This window comes from Anomaloglossus baeobatrachus, unplaced genomic scaffold, assembly GCF_048569485.1.
Source record: "Anomaloglossus baeobatrachus isolate aAnoBae1 unplaced genomic scaffold, aAnoBae1.hap1 Scaffold_728, whole genome shotgun sequence".
Classification (NCBI taxonomy): domain Eukaryota; kingdom Metazoa; phylum Chordata; class Amphibia; order Anura; family Aromobatidae; genus Anomaloglossus; species Anomaloglossus baeobatrachus.
In genome coordinates, this window is record NW_027445105.1 from 61,331 (window position 1) to 82,085 (window position 20,755).

The 20,755-nt window shown below is 46.3% G+C and overlaps 13 non-coding genes across 13 annotated transcripts; all 13 read right to left on the bottom strand.

Annotated features, from left to right (window-relative positions):
* Nucleotides 1-195: 195 nt before the first annotated feature.
* LOC142287469 (U2 spliceosomal RNA) lies at nucleotides 196-386 on the bottom strand. Its single transcript, XR_012748443.1, has one exon. It is a non-coding gene; the product is annotated as a U2 spliceosomal RNA (small nuclear RNA).
* A 1,387-nt stretch (nucleotides 387-1,773) lies between these two features.
* LOC142287470 (U2 spliceosomal RNA) lies at nucleotides 1,774-1,964 on the bottom strand. The gene has a single exon (XR_012748444.1). It is a non-coding gene; the product is annotated as a U2 spliceosomal RNA (small nuclear RNA).
* A 1,387-nt stretch (nucleotides 1,965-3,351) lies between these two features.
* LOC142287472 (U2 spliceosomal RNA) lies at nucleotides 3,352-3,542 on the bottom strand. The gene has a single exon (XR_012748445.1). It is a non-coding gene; the product is annotated as a U2 spliceosomal RNA (small nuclear RNA).
* A 1,387-nt stretch (nucleotides 3,543-4,929) lies between these two features.
* On the bottom strand, nucleotides 4,930-5,120 carry LOC142287474 (U2 spliceosomal RNA). The gene has a single exon (XR_012748447.1). It is a non-coding gene; the product is annotated as a U2 spliceosomal RNA (small nuclear RNA).
* Nucleotides 5,121-6,507: 1,387 nt separating this feature from the next.
* On the bottom strand, nucleotides 6,508-6,698 carry LOC142287475 (U2 spliceosomal RNA). Its single transcript, XR_012748448.1, has one exon. It is a non-coding gene; the product is annotated as a U2 spliceosomal RNA (small nuclear RNA).
* A 1,387-nt stretch (nucleotides 6,699-8,085) lies between these two features.
* On the bottom strand, nucleotides 8,086-8,276 carry LOC142287476 (U2 spliceosomal RNA). Its single transcript, XR_012748449.1, has one exon. It is a non-coding gene; the product is annotated as a U2 spliceosomal RNA (small nuclear RNA).
* Nucleotides 8,277-9,663: 1,387 nt separating this feature from the next.
* On the bottom strand, nucleotides 9,664-9,854 carry LOC142287477 (U2 spliceosomal RNA). The gene has a single exon (XR_012748450.1). It is a non-coding gene; the product is annotated as a U2 spliceosomal RNA (small nuclear RNA).
* Nucleotides 9,855-11,241: 1,387 nt separating this feature from the next.
* Nucleotides 11,242-11,432, bottom strand: LOC142287478 (U2 spliceosomal RNA). Its single transcript, XR_012748451.1, has one exon. It is a non-coding gene; the product is annotated as a U2 spliceosomal RNA (small nuclear RNA).
* A 1,387-nt stretch (nucleotides 11,433-12,819) lies between these two features.
* LOC142287479 (U2 spliceosomal RNA) lies at nucleotides 12,820-13,010 on the bottom strand. The gene has a single exon (XR_012748452.1). It is a non-coding gene; the product is annotated as a U2 spliceosomal RNA (small nuclear RNA).
* Nucleotides 13,011-14,397: 1,387 nt separating this feature from the next.
* Nucleotides 14,398-14,588, bottom strand: LOC142287443 (U2 spliceosomal RNA). Its single transcript, XR_012748420.1, has one exon. It is a non-coding gene; the product is annotated as a U2 spliceosomal RNA (small nuclear RNA).
* Nucleotides 14,589-15,975: 1,387 nt separating this feature from the next.
* On the bottom strand, nucleotides 15,976-16,166 carry LOC142287480 (U2 spliceosomal RNA). Its single transcript, XR_012748453.1, has one exon. It is a non-coding gene; the product is annotated as a U2 spliceosomal RNA (small nuclear RNA).
* A 1,387-nt stretch (nucleotides 16,167-17,553) lies between these two features.
* Nucleotides 17,554-17,744, bottom strand: LOC142287481 (U2 spliceosomal RNA). The gene has a single exon (XR_012748454.1). It is a non-coding gene; the product is annotated as a U2 spliceosomal RNA (small nuclear RNA).
* A 1,390-nt stretch (nucleotides 17,745-19,134) lies between these two features.
* Nucleotides 19,135-19,325, bottom strand: LOC142287483 (U2 spliceosomal RNA). Its single transcript, XR_012748455.1, has one exon. It is a non-coding gene; the product is annotated as a U2 spliceosomal RNA (small nuclear RNA).
* Nucleotides 19,326-20,755: the final 1,430 nt, after the last annotated feature.

Consider the following 20,755-nt stretch of genomic DNA (forward strand, 5'->3'; position numbering starts at 1 on the left):
GAGTGGTGATGAGTTTGCTATTTGGATGAATAAAGAAAGTCAAAAGTGTGAAAGATAAAAAACAAAAGGAGGAAGTGTGAAAAGTGAATGGGCCAAATTGAGGTGCATATGAAGACGTATGCTTTCTTCCAATTCATTAAATCGGGCTAATATGAATCAGGTGAATTGAGTTCTGCTTTTGGAAACTGGGTTAAGAAGGGGTGCACCGTTCCTGGAGGTACTGCAATACCAGGTCAATGCGTGGAGTGGACAGAGCAAGCTCTTTTTCCATCTCCCTGTTCTAAAAATCCATTTAATATATGGTCCCCAGATAGGGGACGTATCAGATATTAAACTGATAAGAACAGATACTACACTTGATCTTAGCCAAAAGGCCGAGAAGCGATAACCAGAATTGGTTTGGGCCTCGAGTGGCACCCTGGCCTATGCCGGACACATCTTAGGGAGAGAGAGCGAGAGGGAGACAAACCCACGCCTACACAAGACATTTTGTCACCCAAGCCAACCCTTGAAAAGGCTGCTTTGCAGAGCCAAAACAAGAAGAATGGTGCGTTTTGCAGCCGCCGCCCACTGCAATGAATCTGAATAACTCCTCCTTTAGGGCGCAAGCAACTCCCCTCCCCCTTGCAGTCTTTCCAATTCACGATACAAAAAGACGGACAGGACAGGTTGCCTGACTTTCCGTCACTGCCACCCTTTGCCATCCTTACCCGTAGAAAGCCCTTTCATCATCCCCAAACCCTAATCTTTTCCCTTTCCTTCCCAGCCCCCAAACCCTGCCCTCTGTACCTTTCTCACCACCCGCTTCCCTTCTCCTGTCATCCCCCTACCACCCGGGAAAAAAAGAGATTGCCCCCTCCTTCCACTAGCCCACCCTCCCACCCAAAGAACAACTTCTTCTGCGCAGCTTGTTTTCTAGGCAGCAGCGCTATTGTGATGTCATCGGGGGGCATTGTGACAAGCCGCCAGTGTTCCGTCTCTTCATGTTGTGCACAGTTCAAACGGAAAATACATCAACAGGCAGACTACAGAAAAGCTTACTATCAAAGGTTAGAGGGGGGCTTTCTCAGAGGGCTTTTTACAGTTTTTCTATTCCCAATTAGCCGTTTAAGTGTACTTATTGAAAGTAGTAATTCTTTCATAGGCCGCCCTTTCTTAGTATTTGACGTTCCTTATATTGCGGTATGAGGCTTCGCAGTAGGTTGCAAACATTCATCACCCATGACTGTCCCCAATTGAGCTCAGAAGCTCAATGTCTATCATGACCTCTCTTTTAGAATGTCCAAGAGCAAGCAAACTATTCCTCCAGGAGAGGGCGCCAACAGACTACTAAAGAGATCATCATTACTCAAAGAAAACCCCAAAAACCAATGCATGATAGGAATAAACAGGTAACTTTCTTTGGAGTGGAAGCGGAGAGATCGCACCAGATGCCAATTCTAGATGTTATCACACCTGTGGTCACTGCAGCAGCAGGTGAATCCACTTTGTCCAAAAGGGATCTATTCCATTCAATTGCAAATGATCTAGATAAGACAGAGAACTGCAGCACGGGGACATAGCCGAGTTGGTCAGGTTGAGTGGTGATGAGTTTGCTATTTGGATGAATAAAGAAAGTCAAAAGTGTGAAAGATAAAAAACAAAAGGAGGAAGTGTGAAAAGTGAATGGGCCAAATTGAGGTGCATATGAAGACGTATGCTTTCTTCCAATTCATTAAATCGGGCTAATATGAATCAGGTGAATTGAGTTCTGCTTTTGGAAACTGGGTTAAGAAGGGGTGCACCGTTCCTGGAGGTACTGCAATACCAGGTCAATGCGTGGAGTGGACAGAGCAAGCTCTTTTTCCATCTCCCTGTTCTAAAAATCCATTTAATATATGGTCCCCAGATAGGGGACGTATCAGATATTAAACTGATAAGAACAGATACTACACTTGATCTTAGCCAAAAGGCCGAGAAGCGATAACCAGAATTGGTTTGGGCCTCGAGTGGCACCCTGGCCTATGCCGGACACATCTTAGGGAGAGAGAGCGAGAGGGAGACAAACCCACGCCTACACAAGACATTTTGTCACCCAAGCCAACCCTTGAAAAGGCTGCTTTGCAGAGCCAAAACAAGAAGAATGGTGCGTTTTGCAGCCGCCGCCCACTGCAATGAATCTGAATAACTCCTCCTTTAGGGCGCAAGCAACTCCCCTCCCCCTTGCAGTCTTTCCAATTCACGATACAAAAAGACGGACAGGACAGGTTGCCTGACTTTCCGTCACTGCCACCCTTTGCCATCCTTACCCGTAGAAAGCCCTTTCATCATCCCCAAACCCTAATCTTTTCCCTTTCCTTCCCAGCCCCCAAACCCTGCCCTCTGTACCTTTCTCACCACCCGCTTCCCTTCTCCTGTCATCCCCCTACCACCCGGGAAAAAAAGAGATTGCCCCCTCCTTCCACTAGCCCACCCTCCCACCCAAAGAACAACTTCTTCTGCGCAGCTTGTTTTCTAGGCAGCAGCGCTATTGTGATGTCATCGGGGGGCATTGTGACAAGCCGCCAGTGTTCCGTCTCTTCATGTTGTGCACAGTTCAAACGGAAAATACATCAACAGGCAGACTACAGAAAAGCTTACTATCAAAGGTTAGAGGGGGGCTTTCTCAGAGGGCTTTTTACAGTTTTTCTATTCCCAATTAGCCGTTTAAGTGTACTTATTGAAAGTAGTAATTCTTTCATAGGCCGCCCTTTCTTAGTATTTGACGTTCCTTATATTGCGGTATGAGGCTTCGCAGTAGGTTGCAAACATTCATCACCCATGACTGTCCCCAATTGAGCTCAGAAGCTCAATGTCTATCATGACCTCTCTTTTAGAATGTCCAAGAGCAAGCAAACTATTCCTCCAGGAGAGGGCGCCAACAGACTACTAAAGAGATCATCATTACTCAAAGAAAACCCCAAAAACCAATGCATGATAGGAATAAACAGGTAACTTTCTTTGGAGTGGAAGCGGAGAGATCGCACCAGATGCCAATTCTAGATGTTATCACACCTGTGGTCACTGCAGCAGCAGGTGAATCCACTTTGTCCAAAAGGGATCTATTCCATTCAATTGCAAATGATCTAGATAAGACAGAGAACTGCAGCACGGGGACATAGCCGAGTTGGTCAGGTTGAGTGGTGATGAGTTTGCTATTTGGATGAATAAAGAAAGTCAAAAGTGTGAAAGATAAAAAACAAAAGGAGGAAGTGTGAAAAGTGAATGGGCCAAATTGAGGTGCATATGAAGACGTATGCTTTCTTCCAATTCATTAAATCGGGCTAATATGAATCAGGTGAATTGAGTTCTGCTTTTGGAAACTGGGTTAAGAAGGGGTGCACCGTTCCTGGAGGTACTGCAATACCAGGTCAATGCGTGGAGTGGACAGAGCAAGCTCTTTTTCCATCTCCCTGTTCTAAAAATCCATTTAATATATGGTCCCCAGATAGGGGACGTATCAGATATTAAACTGATAAGAACAGATACTACACTTGATCTTAGCCAAAAGGCCGAGAAGCGATAACCAGAATTGGTTTGGGCCTCGAGTGGCACCCTGGCCTATGCCGGACACATCTTAGGGAGAGAGAGCGAGAGGGAGACAAACCCACGCCTACACAAGACATTTTGTCACCCAAGCCAACCCTTGAAAAGGCTGCTTTGCAGAGCCAAAACAAGAAGAATGGTGCGTTTTGCAGCCGCCGCCCACTGCAATGAATCTGAATAACTCCTCCTTTAGGGCGCAAGCAACTCCCCTCCCCCTTGCAGTCTTTCCAATTCACGATACAAAAAGACGGACAGGACAGGTTGCCTGACTTTCCGTCACTGCCACCCTTTGCCATCCTTACCCGTAGAAAGCCCTTTCATCATCCCCAAACCCTAATCTTTTCCCTTTCCTTCCCAGCCCCCAAACCCTGCCCTCTGTACCTTTCTCACCACCCGCTTCCCTTCTCCTGTCATCCCCCTACCACCCGGGAAAAAAAGAGATTGCCCCCTCCTTCCACTAGCCCACCCTCCCACCCAAAGAACAACTTCTTCTGCGCAGCTTGTTTTCTAGGCAGCAGCGCTATTGTGATGTCATCGGGGGGCATTGTGACAAGCCGCCAGTGTTCCGTCTCTTCATGTTGTGCACAGTTCAAACGGAAAATACATCAACAGGCAGACTACAGAAAAGCTTACTATCAAAGGTTAGAGGGGGGCTTTCTCAGAGGGCTTTTTACAGTTTTTCTATTCCCAATTAGCCGTTTAAGTGTACTTATTGAAAGTAGTAATTCTTTCATAGGCCGCCCTTTCTTAGTATTTGACGTTCCTTATATTGCGGTATGAGGCTTCGCAGTAGGTTGCAAACATTCATCACCCATGACTGTCCCCAATTGAGCTCAGAAGCTCAATGTCTATCATGACCTCTCTTTTAGAATGTCCAAGAGCAAGCAAACTATTCCTCCAGGAGAGGGCGCCAACAGACTACTAAAGAGATCATCATTACTCAAAGAAAACCCCAAAAACCAATGCATGATAGGAATAAACAGGTAACTTTCTTTGGAGTGGAAGCGGAGAGATCGCACCAGATGCCAATTCTAGATGTTATCACACCTGTGGTCACTGCAGCAGCAGGTGAATCCACTTTGTCCAAAAGGGATCTATTCCATTCAATTGCAAATGATCTAGATAAGACAGAGAACTGCAGCACGGGGACATAGCCGAGTTGGTCAGGTTGAGTGGTGATGAGTTTGCTATTTGGATGAATAAAGAAAGTCAAAAGTGTGAAAGATAAAAAACAAAAGGAGGAAGTGTGAAAAGTGAATGGGCCAAATTGAGGTGCATATGAAGACGTATGCTTTCTTCCAATTCATTAAATCGGGCTAATATGAATCAGGTGAATTGAGTTCTGCTTTTGGAAACTGGGTTAAGAAGGGGTGCACCGTTCCTGGAGGTACTGCAATACCAGGTCAATGCGTGGAGTGGACAGAGCAAGCTCTTTTTCCATCTCCCTGTTCTAAAAATCCATTTAATATATGGTCCCCAGATAGGGGACGTATCAGATATTAAACTGATAAGAACAGATACTACACTTGATCTTAGCCAAAAGGCCGAGAAGCGATAACCAGAATTGGTTTGGGCCTCGAGTGGCACCCTGGCCTATGCCGGACACATCTTAGGGAGAGAGAGCGAGAGGGAGACAAACCCACGCCTACACAAGACATTTTGTCACCCAAGCCAACCCTTGAAAAGGCTGCTTTGCAGAGCCAAAACAAGAAGAATGGTGCGTTTTGCAGCCGCCGCCCACTGCAATGAATCTGAATAACTCCTCCTTTAGGGCGCAAGCAACTCCCCTCCCCCTTGCAGTCTTTCCAATTCACGATACAAAAAGACGGACAGGACAGGTTGCCTGACTTTCCGTCACTGCCACCCTTTGCCATCCTTACCCGTAGAAAGCCCTTTCATCATCCCCAAACCCTAATCTTTTCCCTTTCCTTCCCAGCCCCCAAACCCTGCCCTCTGTACCTTTCTCACCACCCGCTTCCCTTCTCCTGTCATCCCCCTACCACCCGGGAAAAAAAGAGATTGCCCCCTCCTTCCACTAGCCCACCCTCCCACCCAAAGAACAACTTCTTCTGCGCAGCTTGTTTTCTAGGCAGCAGCGCTATTGTGATGTCATCGGGGGGCATTGTGACAAGCCGCCAGTGTTCCGTCTCTTCATGTTGTGCACAGTTCAAACGGAAAATACATCAACAGGCAGACTACAGAAAAGCTTACTATCAAAGGTTAGAGGGGGGCTTTCTCAGAGGGCTTTTTACAGTTTTTCTATTCCCAATTAGCCGTTTAAGTGTACTTATTGAAAGTAGTAATTCTTTCATAGGCCGCCCTTTCTTAGTATTTGACGTTCCTTATATTGCGGTATGAGGCTTCGCAGTAGGTTGCAAACATTCATCACCCATGACTGTCCCCAATTGAGCTCAGAAGCTCAATGTCTATCATGACCTCTCTTTTAGAATGTCCAAGAGCAAGCAAACTATTCCTCCAGGAGAGGGCGCCAACAGACTACTAAAGAGATCATCATTACTCAAAGAAAACCCCAAAAACCAATGCATGATAGGAATAAACAGGTAACTTTCTTTGGAGTGGAAGCGGAGAGATCGCACCAGATGCCAATTCTAGATGTTATCACACCTGTGGTCACTGCAGCAGCAGGTGAATCCACTTTGTCCAAAAGGGATCTATTCCATTCAATTGCAAATGATCTAGATAAGACAGAGAACTGCAGCACGGGGACATAGCCGAGTTGGTCAGGTTGAGTGGTGATGAGTTTGCTATTTGGATGAATAAAGAAAGTCAAAAGTGTGAAAGATAAAAAACAAAAGGAGGAAGTGTGAAAAGTGAATGGGCCAAATTGAGGTGCATATGAAGACGTATGCTTTCTTCCAATTCATTAAATCGGGCTAATATGAATCAGGTGAATTGAGTTCTGCTTTTGGAAACTGGGTTAAGAAGGGGTGCACCGTTCCTGGAGGTACTGCAATACCAGGTCAATGCGTGGAGTGGACAGAGCAAGCTCTTTTTCCATCTCCCTGTTCTAAAAATCCATTTAATATATGGTCCCCAGATAGGGGACGTATCAGATATTAAACTGATAAGAACAGATACTACACTTGATCTTAGCCAAAAGGCCGAGAAGCGATAACCAGAATTGGTTTGGGCCTCGAGTGGCACCCTGGCCTATGCCGGACACATCTTAGGGAGAGAGAGCGAGAGGGAGACAAACCCACGCCTACACAAGACATTTTGTCACCCAAGCCAACCCTTGAAAAGGCTGCTTTGCAGAGCCAAAACAAGAAGAATGGTGCGTTTTGCAGCCGCCGCCCACTGCAATGAATCTGAATAACTCCTCCTTTAGGGCGCAAGCAACTCCCCTCCCCCTTGCAGTCTTTCCAATTCACGATACAAAAAGACGGACAGGACAGGTTGCCTGACTTTCCGTCACTGCCACCCTTTGCCATCCTTACCCGTAGAAAGCCCTTTCATCATCCCCAAACCCTAATCTTTTCCCTTTCCTTCCCAGCCCCCAAACCCTGCCCTCTGTACCTTTCTCACCACCCGCTTCCCTTCTCCTGTCATCCCCCTACCACCCGGGAAAAAAAGAGATTGCCCCCTCCTTCCACTAGCCCACCCTCCCACCCAAAGAACAACTTCTTCTGCGCAGCTTGTTTTCTAGGCAGCAGCGCTATTGTGATGTCATCGGGGGGCATTGTGACAAGCCGCCAGTGTTCCGTCTCTTCATGTTGTGCACAGTTCAAACGGAAAATACATCAACAGGCAGACTACAGAAAAGCTTACTATCAAAGGTTAGAGGGGGGCTTTCTCAGAGGGCTTTTTACAGTTTTTCTATTCCCAATTAGCCGTTTAAGTGTACTTATTGAAAGTAGTAATTCTTTCATAGGCCGCCCTTTCTTAGTATTTGACGTTCCTTATATTGCGGTATGAGGCTTCGCAGTAGGTTGCAAACATTCATCACCCATGACTGTCCCCAATTGAGCTCAGAAGCTCAATGTCTATCATGACCTCTCTTTTAGAATGTCCAAGAGCAAGCAAACTATTCCTCCAGGAGAGGGCGCCAACAGACTACTAAAGAGATCATCATTACTCAAAGAAAACCCCAAAAACCAATGCATGATAGGAATAAACAGGTAACTTTCTTTGGAGTGGAAGCGGAGAGATCGCACCAGATGCCAATTCTAGATGTTATCACACCTGTGGTCACTGCAGCAGCAGGTGAATCCACTTTGTCCAAAAGGGATCTATTCCATTCAATTGCAAATGATCTAGATAAGACAGAGAACTGCAGCACGGGGACATAGCCGAGTTGGTCAGGTTGAGTGGTGATGAGTTTGCTATTTGGATGAATAAAGAAAGTCAAAAGTGTGAAAGATAAAAAACAAAAGGAGGAAGTGTGAAAAGTGAATGGGCCAAATTGAGGTGCATATGAAGACGTATGCTTTCTTCCAATTCATTAAATCGGGCTAATATGAATCAGGTGAATTGAGTTCTGCTTTTGGAAACTGGGTTAAGAAGGGGTGCACCGTTCCTGGAGGTACTGCAATACCAGGTCAATGCGTGGAGTGGACAGAGCAAGCTCTTTTTCCATCTCCCTGTTCTAAAAATCCATTTAATATATGGTCCCCAGATAGGGGACGTATCAGATATTAAACTGATAAGAACAGATACTACACTTGATCTTAGCCAAAAGGCCGAGAAGCGATAACCAGAATTGGTTTGGGCCTCGAGTGGCACCCTGGCCTATGCCGGACACATCTTAGGGAGAGAGAGCGAGAGGGAGACAAACCCACGCCTACACAAGACATTTTGTCACCCAAGCCAACCCTTGAAAAGGCTGCTTTGCAGAGCCAAAACAAGAAGAATGGTGCGTTTTGCAGCCGCCGCCCACTGCAATGAATCTGAATAACTCCTCCTTTAGGGCGCAAGCAACTCCCCTCCCCCTTGCAGTCTTTCCAATTCACGATACAAAAAGACGGACAGGACAGGTTGCCTGACTTTCCGTCACTGCCACCCTTTGCCATCCTTACCCGTAGAAAGCCCTTTCATCATCCCCAAACCCTAATCTTTTCCCTTTCCTTCCCAGCCCCCAAACCCTGCCCTCTGTACCTTTCTCACCACCCGCTTCCCTTCTCCTGTCATCCCCCTACCACCCGGGAAAAAAAGAGATTGCCCCCTCCTTCCACTAGCCCACCCTCCCACCCAAAGAACAACTTCTTCTGCGCAGCTTGTTTTCTAGGCAGCAGCGCTATTGTGATGTCATCGGGGGGCATTGTGACAAGCCGCCAGTGTTCCGTCTCTTCATGTTGTGCACAGTTCAAACGGAAAATACATCAACAGGCAGACTACAGAAAAGCTTACTATCAAAGGTTAGAGGGGGGCTTTCTCAGAGGGCTTTTTACAGTTTTTCTATTCCCAATTAGCCGTTTAAGTGTACTTATTGAAAGTAGTAATTCTTTCATAGGCCGCCCTTTCTTAGTATTTGACGTTCCTTATATTGCGGTATGAGGCTTCGCAGTAGGTTGCAAACATTCATCACCCATGACTGTCCCCAATTGAGCTCAGAAGCTCAATGTCTATCATGACCTCTCTTTTAGAATGTCCAAGAGCAAGCAAACTATTCCTCCAGGAGAGGGCGCCAACAGACTACTAAAGAGATCATCATTACTCAAAGAAAACCCCAAAAACCAATGCATGATAGGAATAAACAGGTAACTTTCTTTGGAGTGGAAGCGGAGAGATCGCACCAGATGCCAATTCTAGATGTTATCACACCTGTGGTCACTGCAGCAGCAGGTGAATCCACTTTGTCCAAAAGGGATCTATTCCATTCAATTGCAAATGATCTAGATAAGACAGAGAACTGCAGCACGGGGACATAGCCGAGTTGGTCAGGTTGAGTGGTGATGAGTTTGCTATTTGGATGAATAAAGAAAGTCAAAAGTGTGAAAGATAAAAAACAAAAGGAGGAAGTGTGAAAAGTGAATGGGCCAAATTGAGGTGCATATGAAGACGTATGCTTTCTTCCAATTCATTAAATCGGGCTAATATGAATCAGGTGAATTGAGTTCTGCTTTTGGAAACTGGGTTAAGAAGGGGTGCACCGTTCCTGGAGGTACTGCAATACCAGGTCAATGCGTGGAGTGGACAGAGCAAGCTCTTTTTCCATCTCCCTGTTCTAAAAATCCATTTAATATATGGTCCCCAGATAGGGGACGTATCAGATATTAAACTGATAAGAACAGATACTACACTTGATCTTAGCCAAAAGGCCGAGAAGCGATAACCAGAATTGGTTTGGGCCTCGAGTGGCACCCTGGCCTATGCCGGACACATCTTAGGGAGAGAGAGCGAGAGGGAGACAAACCCACGCCTACACAAGACATTTTGTCACCCAAGCCAACCCTTGAAAAGGCTGCTTTGCAGAGCCAAAACAAGAAGAATGGTGCGTTTTGCAGCCGCCGCCCACTGCAATGAATCTGAATAACTCCTCCTTTAGGGCGCAAGCAACTCCCCTCCCCCTTGCAGTCTTTCCAATTCACGATACAAAAAGACGGACAGGACAGGTTGCCTGACTTTCCGTCACTGCCACCCTTTGCCATCCTTACCCGTAGAAAGCCCTTTCATCATCCCCAAACCCTAATCTTTTCCCTTTCCTTCCCAGCCCCCAAACCCTGCCCTCTGTACCTTTCTCACCACCCGCTTCCCTTCTCCTGTCATCCCCCTACCACCCGGGAAAAAAAGAGATTGCCCCCTCCTTCCACTAGCCCACCCTCCCACCCAAAGAACAACTTCTTCTGCGCAGCTTGTTTTCTAGGCAGCAGCGCTATTGTGATGTCATCGGGGGGCATTGTGACAAGCCGCCAGTGTTCCGTCTCTTCATGTTGTGCACAGTTCAAACGGAAAATACATCAACAGGCAGACTACAGAAAAGCTTACTATCAAAGGTTAGAGGGGGGCTTTCTCAGAGGGCTTTTTACAGTTTTTCTATTCCCAATTAGCCGTTTAAGTGTACTTATTGAAAGTAGTAATTCTTTCATAGGCCGCCCTTTCTTAGTATTTGACGTTCCTTATATTGCGGTATGAGGCTTCGCAGTAGGTTGCAAACATTCATCACCCATGACTGTCCCCAATTGAGCTCAGAAGCTCAATGTCTATCATGACCTCTCTTTTAGAATGTCCAAGAGCAAGCAAACTATTCCTCCAGGAGAGGGCGCCAACAGACTACTAAAGAGATCATCATTACTCAAAGAAAACCCCAAAAACCAATGCATGATAGGAATAAACAGGTAACTTTCTTTGGAGTGGAAGCGGAGAGATCGCACCAGATGCCAATTCTAGATGTTATCACACCTGTGGTCACTGCAGCAGCAGGTGAATCCACTTTGTCCAAAAGGGATCTATTCCATTCAATTGCAAATGATCTAGATAAGACAGAGAACTGCAGCACGGGGACATAGCCGAGTTGGTCAGGTTGAGTGGTGATGAGTTTGCTATTTGGATGAATAAAGAAAGTCAAAAGTGTGAAAGATAAAAAACAAAAGGAGGAAGTGTGAAAAGTGAATGGGCCAAATTGAGGTGCATATGAAGACGTATGCTTTCTTCCAATTCATTAAATCGGGCTAATATGAATCAGGTGAATTGAGTTCTGCTTTTGGAAACTGGGTTAAGAAGGGGTGCACCGTTCCTGGAGGTACTGCAATACCAGGTCAATGCGTGGAGTGGACAGAGCAAGCTCTTTTTCCATCTCCCTGTTCTAAAAATCCATTTAATATATGGTCCCCAGATAGGGGACGTATCAGATATTAAACTGATAAGAACAGATACTACACTTGATCTTAGCCAAAAGGCCGAGAAGCGATAACCAGAATTGGTTTGGGCCTCGAGTGGCACCCTGGCCTATGCCGGACACATCTTAGGGAGAGAGAGCGAGAGGGAGACAAACCCACGCCTACACAAGACATTTTGTCACCCAAGCCAACCCTTGAAAAGGCTGCTTTGCAGAGCCAAAACAAGAAGAATGGTGCGTTTTGCAGCCGCCGCCCACTGCAATGAATCTGAATAACTCCTCCTTTAGGGCGCAAGCAACTCCCCTCCCCCTTGCAGTCTTTCCAATTCACGATACAAAAAGACGGACAGGACAGGTTGCCTGACTTTCCGTCACTGCCACCCTTTGCCATCCTTACCCGTAGAAAGCCCTTTCATCATCCCCAAACCCTAATCTTTTCCCTTTCCTTCCCAGCCCCCAAACCCTGCCCTCTGTACCTTTCTCACCACCCGCTTCCCTTCTCCTGTCATCCCCCTACCACCCGGGAAAAAAAGAGATTGCCCCCTCCTTCCACTAGCCCACCCTCCCACCCAAAGAACAACTTCTTCTGCGCAGCTTGTTTTCTAGGCAGCAGCGCTATTGTGATGTCATCGGGGGGCATTGTGACAAGCCGCCAGTGTTCCGTCTCTTCATGTTGTGCACAGTTCAAACGGAAAATACATCAACAGGCAGACTACAGAAAAGCTTACTATCAAAGGTTAGAGGGGGGCTTTCTCAGAGGGCTTTTTACAGTTTTTCTATTCCCAATTAGCCGTTTAAGTGTACTTATTGAAAGTAGTAATTCTTTCATAGGCCGCCCTTTCTTAGTATTTGACGTTCCTTATATTGCGGTATGAGGCTTCGCAGTAGGTTGCAAACATTCATCACCCATGACTGTCCCCAATTGAGCTCAGAAGCTCAATGTCTATCATGACCTCTCTTTTAGAATGTCCAAGAGCAAGCAAACTATTCCTCCAGGAGAGGGCGCCAACAGACTACTAAAGAGATCATCATTACTCAAAGAAAACCCCAAAAACCAATGCATGATAGGAATAAACAGGTAACTTTCTTTGGAGTGGAAGCGGAGAGATCGCACCAGATGCCAATTCTAGATGTTATCACACCTGTGGTCACTGCAGCAGCAGGTGAATCCACTTTGTCCAAAAGGGATCTATTCCATTCAATTGCAAATGATCTAGATAAGACAGAGAACTGCAGCACGGGGACATAGCCGAGTTGGTCAGGTTGAGTGGTGATGAGTTTGCTATTTGGATGAATAAAGAAAGTCAAAAGTGTGAAAGATAAAAAACAAAAGGAGGAAGTGTGAAAAGTGAATGGGCCAAATTGAGGTGCATATGAAGACGTATGCTTTCTTCCAATTCATTAAATCGGGCTAATATGAATCAGGTGAATTGAGTTCTGCTTTTGGAAACTGGGTTAAGAAGGGGTGCACCGTTCCTGGAGGTACTGCAATACCAGGTCAATGCGTGGAGTGGACAGAGCAAGCTCTTTTTCCATCTCCCTGTTCTAAAAATCCATTTAATATATGGTCCCCAGATAGGGGACGTATCAGATATTAAACTGATAAGAACAGATACTACACTTGATCTTAGCCAAAAGGCCGAGAAGCGATAACCAGAATTGGTTTGGGCCTCGAGTGGCACCCTGGCCTATGCCGGACACATCTTAGGGAGAGAGAGCGAGAGGGAGACAAACCCACGCCTACACAAGACATTTTGTCACCCAAGCCAACCCTTGAAAAGGCTGCTTTGCAGAGCCAAAACAAGAAGAATGGTGCGTTTTGCAGCCGCCGCCCACTGCAATGAATCTGAATAACTCCTCCTTTAGGGCGCAAGCAACTCCCCTCCCCCTTGCAGTCTTTCCAATTCACGATACAAAAAGACGGACAGGACAGGTTGCCTGACTTTCCGTCACTGCCACCCTTTGCCATCCTTACCCGTAGAAAGCCCTTTCATCATCCCCAAACCCTAATCTTTTCCCTTTCCTTCCCAGCCCCCAAACCCTGCCCTCTGTACCTTTCTCACCACCCGCTTCCCTTCTCCTGTCATCCCCCTACCACCCGGGAAAAAAAGAGATTGCCCCCTCCTTCCACTAGCCCACCCTCCCACCCAAAGAACAACTTCTTCTGCGCAGCTTGTTTTCTAGGCAGCAGCGCTATTGTGATGTCATCGGGGGGCATTGTGACAAGCCGCCAGTGTTCCGTCTCTTCATGTTGTGCACAGTTCAAACGGAAAATACATCAACAGGCAGACTACAGAAAAGCTTACTATCAAAGGTTAGAGGGGGGCTTTCTCAGAGGGCTTTTTACAGTTTTTCTATTCCCAATTAGCCGTTTAAGTGTACTTATTGAAAGTAGTAATTCTTTCATAGGCCGCCCTTTCTTAGTATTTGACGTTCCTTATATTGCGGTATGAGGCTTCGCAGTAGGTTGCAAACATTCATCACCCATGACTGTCCCCAATTGAGCTCAGAAGCTCAATGTCTATCATGACCTCTCTTTTAGAATGTCCAAGAGCAAGCAAACTATTCCTCCAGGAGAGGGCGCCAACAGACTACTAAAGAGATCATCATTACTCAAAGAAAACCCCAAAAACCAATGCATGATAGGAATAAACAGGTAACTTTCTTTGGAGTGGAAGCGGAGAGATCGCACCAGATGCCAATTCTAGATGTTATCACACCTGTGGTCACTGCAGCAGCAGGTGAATCCACTTTGTCCAAAAGGGATCTATTCCATTCAATTGCAAATGATCTAGATAAGACAGAGAACTGCAGCACGGGGACATAGCCGAGTTGGTCAGGTTGAGTGGTGATGAGTTTGCTATTTGGATGAATAAAGAAAGTCAAAAGTGTGAAAGATAAAAAACAAAAGGAGGAAGTGTGAAAAGTGAATGGGCCAAATTGAGGTGCATATGAAGACGTATGCTTTCTTCCAATTCATTAAATCGGGCTAATATGAAGCAGGTGAATTGAGTTCTGCTTTTGGAAACTGGGTTAAGAAGGGGTGCACCGTTCCTGGAGGTACTGCAATACCAGGCCAATGCGTGGAGTGGACAGAGCAAGCTCTTTTTCCATCTCCCTGTTCTAAAAATCCATTTAATATATGGTCCCCAGATAGGGGACGTATCAGATATTAAACTGATAAGAACAGATACTACACTTGATCTTAGCCAAAAGGCCGAGAAGCGATAACCAGAATTGGTTTGGGCCTCGAGTGGCACCCTGGCCTATGCCGGACACATCTTAGGGAGAGAGAGCGAGAGGGAGACAAACCCACGCCTACACAAGACATTTTGTCACCCAAGCCAACCCTTGAAAAGGCTGCTTTGCAGAGCCAAAACAAGAAGAATGGTGCGTTTTGCAGCCGCCGCCCACTGCAATGAATCTGAATAACTCCTCCTTTAGGGCGCAAGCAACTCCCCTCCCCCTTGCAGTCTTTCCAATTCACGATACAAAAAGACGGACAGGACAGGTTGCCTGACTTTCCGTCACTGCCACCCTTTGCCATCCTTACCCGTAGAAAGCCCTTTCATCATCCCCAAACCCTAATCTTTTCCCTTTCCTTCCCAGCCCCCAAACCCTGCCCTCTGTACCTTTCTCACCACCCGCTTCCCTTCTCCTGTCATCCCCCTACCACCCGGGAAAAAAAGAGATTGCCCCCTCCTTCCACTAGCCCACCCTCCCACCCAAAGAACAACTTCTTCTGCGCAGCTTGTTTTCTAGGCAGCAGCGCTATTGTGATGTCATCGGGGGGCATTGTGACAAGCCGCCAGTGTTCCGTCTCTTCATGTTGTGCACAGTTCAAACGGAAAATACATCAACAGGCAGACTACAGAAAAGCTTACTATCAAAGGTTAGAGGGGGGCTTTCTCAGAGGGCTTTTTACAGTTTTTCTATTCCCAATTAGCCGTTTAAGTGTACTTATTGAAAGTAGTAATTCTTTCATAGGCCGCCCTTTCTTAGTATTTGACGTTCCTTATATTGCGGTATGAGGCTTCGCAGTAGGTTGCAAACATTCATCACCCATGACTGTCCCCAATTGAGCTCAGAAGCTCAATGTCTATCATGACCTCTCTTTTAGAATGTCCAAGAGCAAGCAAACTATTCCTCCAGGAGAGGGCGCCAACAGACTACTAAAGAGATCATCATTACTCAAAGAAAACCCCAAAAACCAATGCATGATAGGAATAAACAGGTAACTTTCTTTGGAGTGGAAGCGGAGAGATCGCACCAGATGCCAATTCTAGATGTTATCACACCTGTGGTCACTGCAGCAGCAGGTGAATCCACTTTGTCCAAAAGGGATCTATTCCATTCAATTGCAAATGATCTAGATAAGACAGAGAACTGCAGCACGGGGACATAGCCGAGTTGGTCAGGTTGAGTGGTGATGAGTTTGCTATTTGGATGAATAAAGAAAGTCAAAAGTGTGAAAGATAAAAAACAAAAGGAGGAAGTGTGAAAAGTGAATGGGCCAAATTGAGGTGCATATGAAGACGTATGCTTTCTTCCAATTCATTAAATCGGGCTAATATGAATCAGGTGAATTGAGTTCTGCTTTTGGAAACTGGGTTAAGAAGGGGTGCACCGTTCCTGGAGGTACTGCAATACCAGGTCAATGCGTGGAGTGGACAGAGCAAGCTCTTTTTCCATCTCCCTGTTCTAAAAATCCATTTAATATATGGTCCCCAGATAGGGGACGTATCAGATATTAAACTGATAAGAACAGATACTACACTTGATCTTAGCCAAAAGGCCGAGAAGCGATAACCAGAATTGGTTTGGGCCTCGAGTGGCACCCTGGCCTATGCCGGACACATCTTAGGGAGAGAGAGCGAGAGGGAGACAAACCCACGCCTACACAAGACATTTTGTCACCCAAGCCAACCCTTGAAAAGGCTGCTTTGCAGAGCCAAAACAAGAAGAATGGTGCGTTTTGCAGCCGCCGCCCACTGCAATGAATCTGAATAACTCCTCCTTTAGGGCGCAAGCAACTCCCCTCCCCCTTGCAGTCTTTCCAATTCACGATACAAAAAGACGGACAGGACAGGTTGCCTGACTTTCCGTCACTGCCACCCTTTGCCATCCTTACCCGTAGAAAGCCCTTTCATCATCCCCAAACCCTAATCTTTTCCCTTTCCTTCCCAGCCCCCAAACCCTGCCCTCTGTACCTTTCTCACCACCCGCTTCCCTTCTCCTGTCATCCCCCTACCACCCGGGAAAAAAAGAGATTGCCCCCTCCTTCCACTAGCCCACCCTCCCACCCAAAGAACAACTTCTTCTGCGCAGCTTGTTTTCTAGGCAGCAGCGCTATTGTGATGTCATCGGGGGGCATTGTGACAAGCCGCCAGTGTTCCGTCTCTTCATGTTGTGCACAGTTCAAACGGAAAATACATCAACAGGCAGACTACAGAAAAGCTTACTATCAAAGGTTAGAGGGGGGCTTTCTCAGAGGGCTTTTTACAGTTTTTCTATTCCCAATTAGCCGTTTAAGTGTACTTATTGAAAGTAGTAATTCTTTCATAGGCCGCCCTTTCTTAGTATTTGACGTTCCTTATATTGCGGTATGAGGCTTCGCAGTAGGTTGCAAACATTCATCACCCATGACTGTCCCCAATTGAGCTCAGAAGCTCAATGTCTATCATGACCTCTCTTTTAGAATGTCCAAGAGCAAGCAAACTATTCCTCCAGGAGAGGGCGCCAACAGACTACTAAAGAGATCATCATTACTCAAAGAAAACCCCAAAAACCAATGCATGATAGGAATAAACAGGTAACTTTCTTTGGAGTGGAAGCGGAGAGATCGCACCAGATGCCAATTCTAGATGTTATCACACCTGTGGTCACTGCAGCAGCAGGTGAATCCACTTTGTCCAAAAGGGATCTATTCCATTCAATTGCAAATGATCTAGATAAGACAGAGAACTGCAGCACGGGGACATAGCCGAGTTGGTCAGGTTGAGTGGTGATGAGTTTGCTATTTGGATGAATAAAGAAAGTCAAAAGTGTGAAAGATAAAAAACAAAAGGAGGAAGTGTGAAAAGTGAATGGGCCAAATTGAGGTGCATATGAAGACGTATGCTTTCTTCCAATTCATTAAATCGGGCTAATATGAATCAGGTGAATTGAGTTCTGCTTTTGGAAACTGGGTTAAGAAGGGGTGCACCGTTCCTGGAGGTACTGCAATACCAGGTCAATGCGTGGAGTGGACAGAGCAAGCTCTTTTTCCATCTCCCTGTTCTAAAAATCCATTTAATATATGGTCCCCAGATAGGGGACGTATCAGATATTAAACTGATAAGAACAGATACTACACTTGATCTTAGCCAAAAGGCCGAGAAGCGATAACCAGAATTGGTTTGGGCCTCGAGTGGCACCCTGGCCTATGCCGGACACATCTTAGGGAGAGAGAGCGAGAGGGAGACAAACCCACGCCTACACAAGACATTTTGTCACCCAAGCCAACCCTTGAAAAGGCTGCTTTGCAGAGCCAAAACAAGAAGAATGGTGCGTTTTGCAGCCGCCGCCCACTGCAATGAATCTGAATAACTCCTCCTTTAGGGCGCAAGCAACTCCCCTCCCCCTTGCAGTCTTTCCAATTCACGATACAAAAAGACGGACAGGACAGGTTGCCTGACTTTCCGTCACTGCCACCCTTTGCCATCCTTACCCGTAGAAAGCCCTTTCATCATCCCCAAACCCTAATCTTTTCCCTTTCCTTCCCAGCCCCCAAACCCTGCCCTCTGTACCTTTCTCACCACCCGCTTCCCTTCTCCTGTCATCCCCCTACCACCCGGGAAAAAAAGAGATTGCCCCCTCCTTCCACTAGCCCACCCTCCCACCCAAAGAACAACTTCTTCTGCGCAGCTTGTTTTCTAGGCAGCAGCGCTATTGTGATGTCATCGGGGGGCATTGTGACAAGCCGCCAGTGTTCCGTCTCTTCATGTTGTGCACAGTTCAAACGGAAAATACATCAACAGGCAGACTACAGAAAAGCTTACTATCAAAGGTTAGAGGGGGGCTTTCTCAGAGGGCTTTTTACAGTTTTTCTATTCCCAATTAGCCGTTTAAGTGTACTTATTGAAAGTAGTAATTCTTTCATAGGCCGCCCTTTCTTAGTATTTGACGTTCCTTATATTGCGGTATGAGGCTTCGCAGTAGGTTGCAAACATTCATCACCCATGACTGTCCCCAATTGAGCTCAGAAGCTCAATGTCTATCATCATGACCTCTCTTTTAGAATGTCCAAGAGCAAGCAAACTATTCCTCCAGGAGAGGGCGCCAACAGACTACTAAAGAGATCATCATTACTCAAAGAAAACCCCAAAAACCAATGCATGATAGGAATAAACAGGTAACTTTCTTTGGAGTGGAAGCGGAGAGATCGCACCAGATGCCAATTCTAGATGTTATCACACCTGTGGTCACTGCAGCAGCAGGTGAATCCACTTTGTCCAAAAGGGATCTATTCCATTCAATTGCAAATGATCTAGATAAGACAGAGAACTGCAGCACGGGGACATAGCCGAGTTGGTCAGGTTGAGTGGTGATGAGTTTGCTATTTGGATGAATAAAGAAAGTCAAAAGTGTGAAAGATAAAAAACAAAAGGAGGAAGTGTGAAAAGTGAATGGGCCAAATTGAGGTGCATATGAAGACGTATGCTTTCTTCCAATTCATTAAATCGGGCTAATATGAATCAGGTGAATTGAGTTCTGCTTTTGGAAACTGGGTTAAGAAGGGGTGCACCGTTCCTGGAGGTACTGCAATACCAGGTCAATGCGTGGAGTGGACAGAGCAAGCTCTTTTTCCATCTCCCTGTTCTAAAAATCCATTTAATATATGGTCCCCAGATAGGGGACGTATCAGATATTAAACTGATAAGAACAGATACTACACTTGATCTTAGCCAAAAGGCCGAGAAGCGATAACCAGAATTGGTTTGGGCCTCGAGTGGCACCCTGGCCTATGCCGGACACATCTTAGGGAGAGAGAGCGAGAGGGAGACAAACCCACGCCTACACAAGACATTTTGTCACCCAAGCCAACCCTTGAAAAGGCTGCTTTGCAGAGCCAAAACAAGAAGAATGGTGCGTTTTGCAGCCGCCGCCCACTGCAATGAATCTGAATAACTCCTCCTTTAGGGCGCAAGCAACTCCCCTCCCCCTTGCAGTCTTTCCAATTCACGATACAAAAAGACGGACAGGACAGGTTGCCTGACTTTCCGTCACTGCCACCCTTTGCCATCCTTACCCGTAGAAAGCCCTTTCATCATCCCCAAACCCTAATCTTTTCCCTTTCCTTCCCAGCCCCCAAACCCTGCCCTCTGTACCTTTCTCACCACCCGCTTCCCTTCTCCTGTCATCCCCCTACCACCCGGGAAAAAAAGAGATTGCCCCCTCCTTCCACTAGCCCACCCTCCCACCCAAAGAACAACTTCTTCTGCGCAGCTTGTTTTCATGGGCGGCACGGTGGCTAAGTGGTTAGCACTGCAGTCTTGCAGCGCTGGGGTCCTGGGTTCAAATCCCACCAAGGACACCATCTGCAAGGAGTTTGTATGTTCTCCCCGTGTTTGCGTGGGTTTCCTCCGGGTACTCCGGTTTCCTCCCACATTCCAAAGACATACAGATAGGGACTTTAGATTGTGAGCCCCAATGGGGACAGTGTTGCCAATGTATGTAAAGTGCTGTGGAATTAATAGCGCTATATAAATGAATAAAATTATTATATTATTATTATTAGGCAGCAGCGCTATTGTGATGTCATCGGGGGGCATTGTGACAAGCCGCCAGTGTTCCGTCTCTTCATGTTGTGCACAGTTCAAACGGAAAATACATCAACAGGCAGACTACAGAAAAGCTTACTATCAAAGGTTAGAGGGGGGCTTTCTCAGAGGGCTTTTTACAGTTTTTCTATTCCCAATTAGCCGTTTAAGTGTACTTATTGAAAGTAGTAATTCTTTCATAGGCCGCCCTTTCTTAGTATTTGACGTTCCTTATATTGCGGTATGAGGCTTCGCAGTAGGTTGCAAACATTCATCACCCATGACTGTCCCCAATTGAGCTCAGAAGCTCAATGTCTATCATGACCTCTCTTTTAGAATGTCCAAGAGCAAGCAAACTATTCCTCCAGGAGAGGGCGCCAACAGACTACTAAAGAGATCATCATTACTCAAAGAAAACCCCAAAAACCAATGCATGATAGGAATAAACAGGTAACTTTCTTTGGAGTGGAAGCGGAGAGATCGCACCAGATGCCAATTCTAGATGTTATCACACCTGTGGTCACTGCAGCAGCAGGTGAATCCACTTTGTCCAAAAGGGATCTATTCCATTCAATTGCAAATGATCTAGATAAGA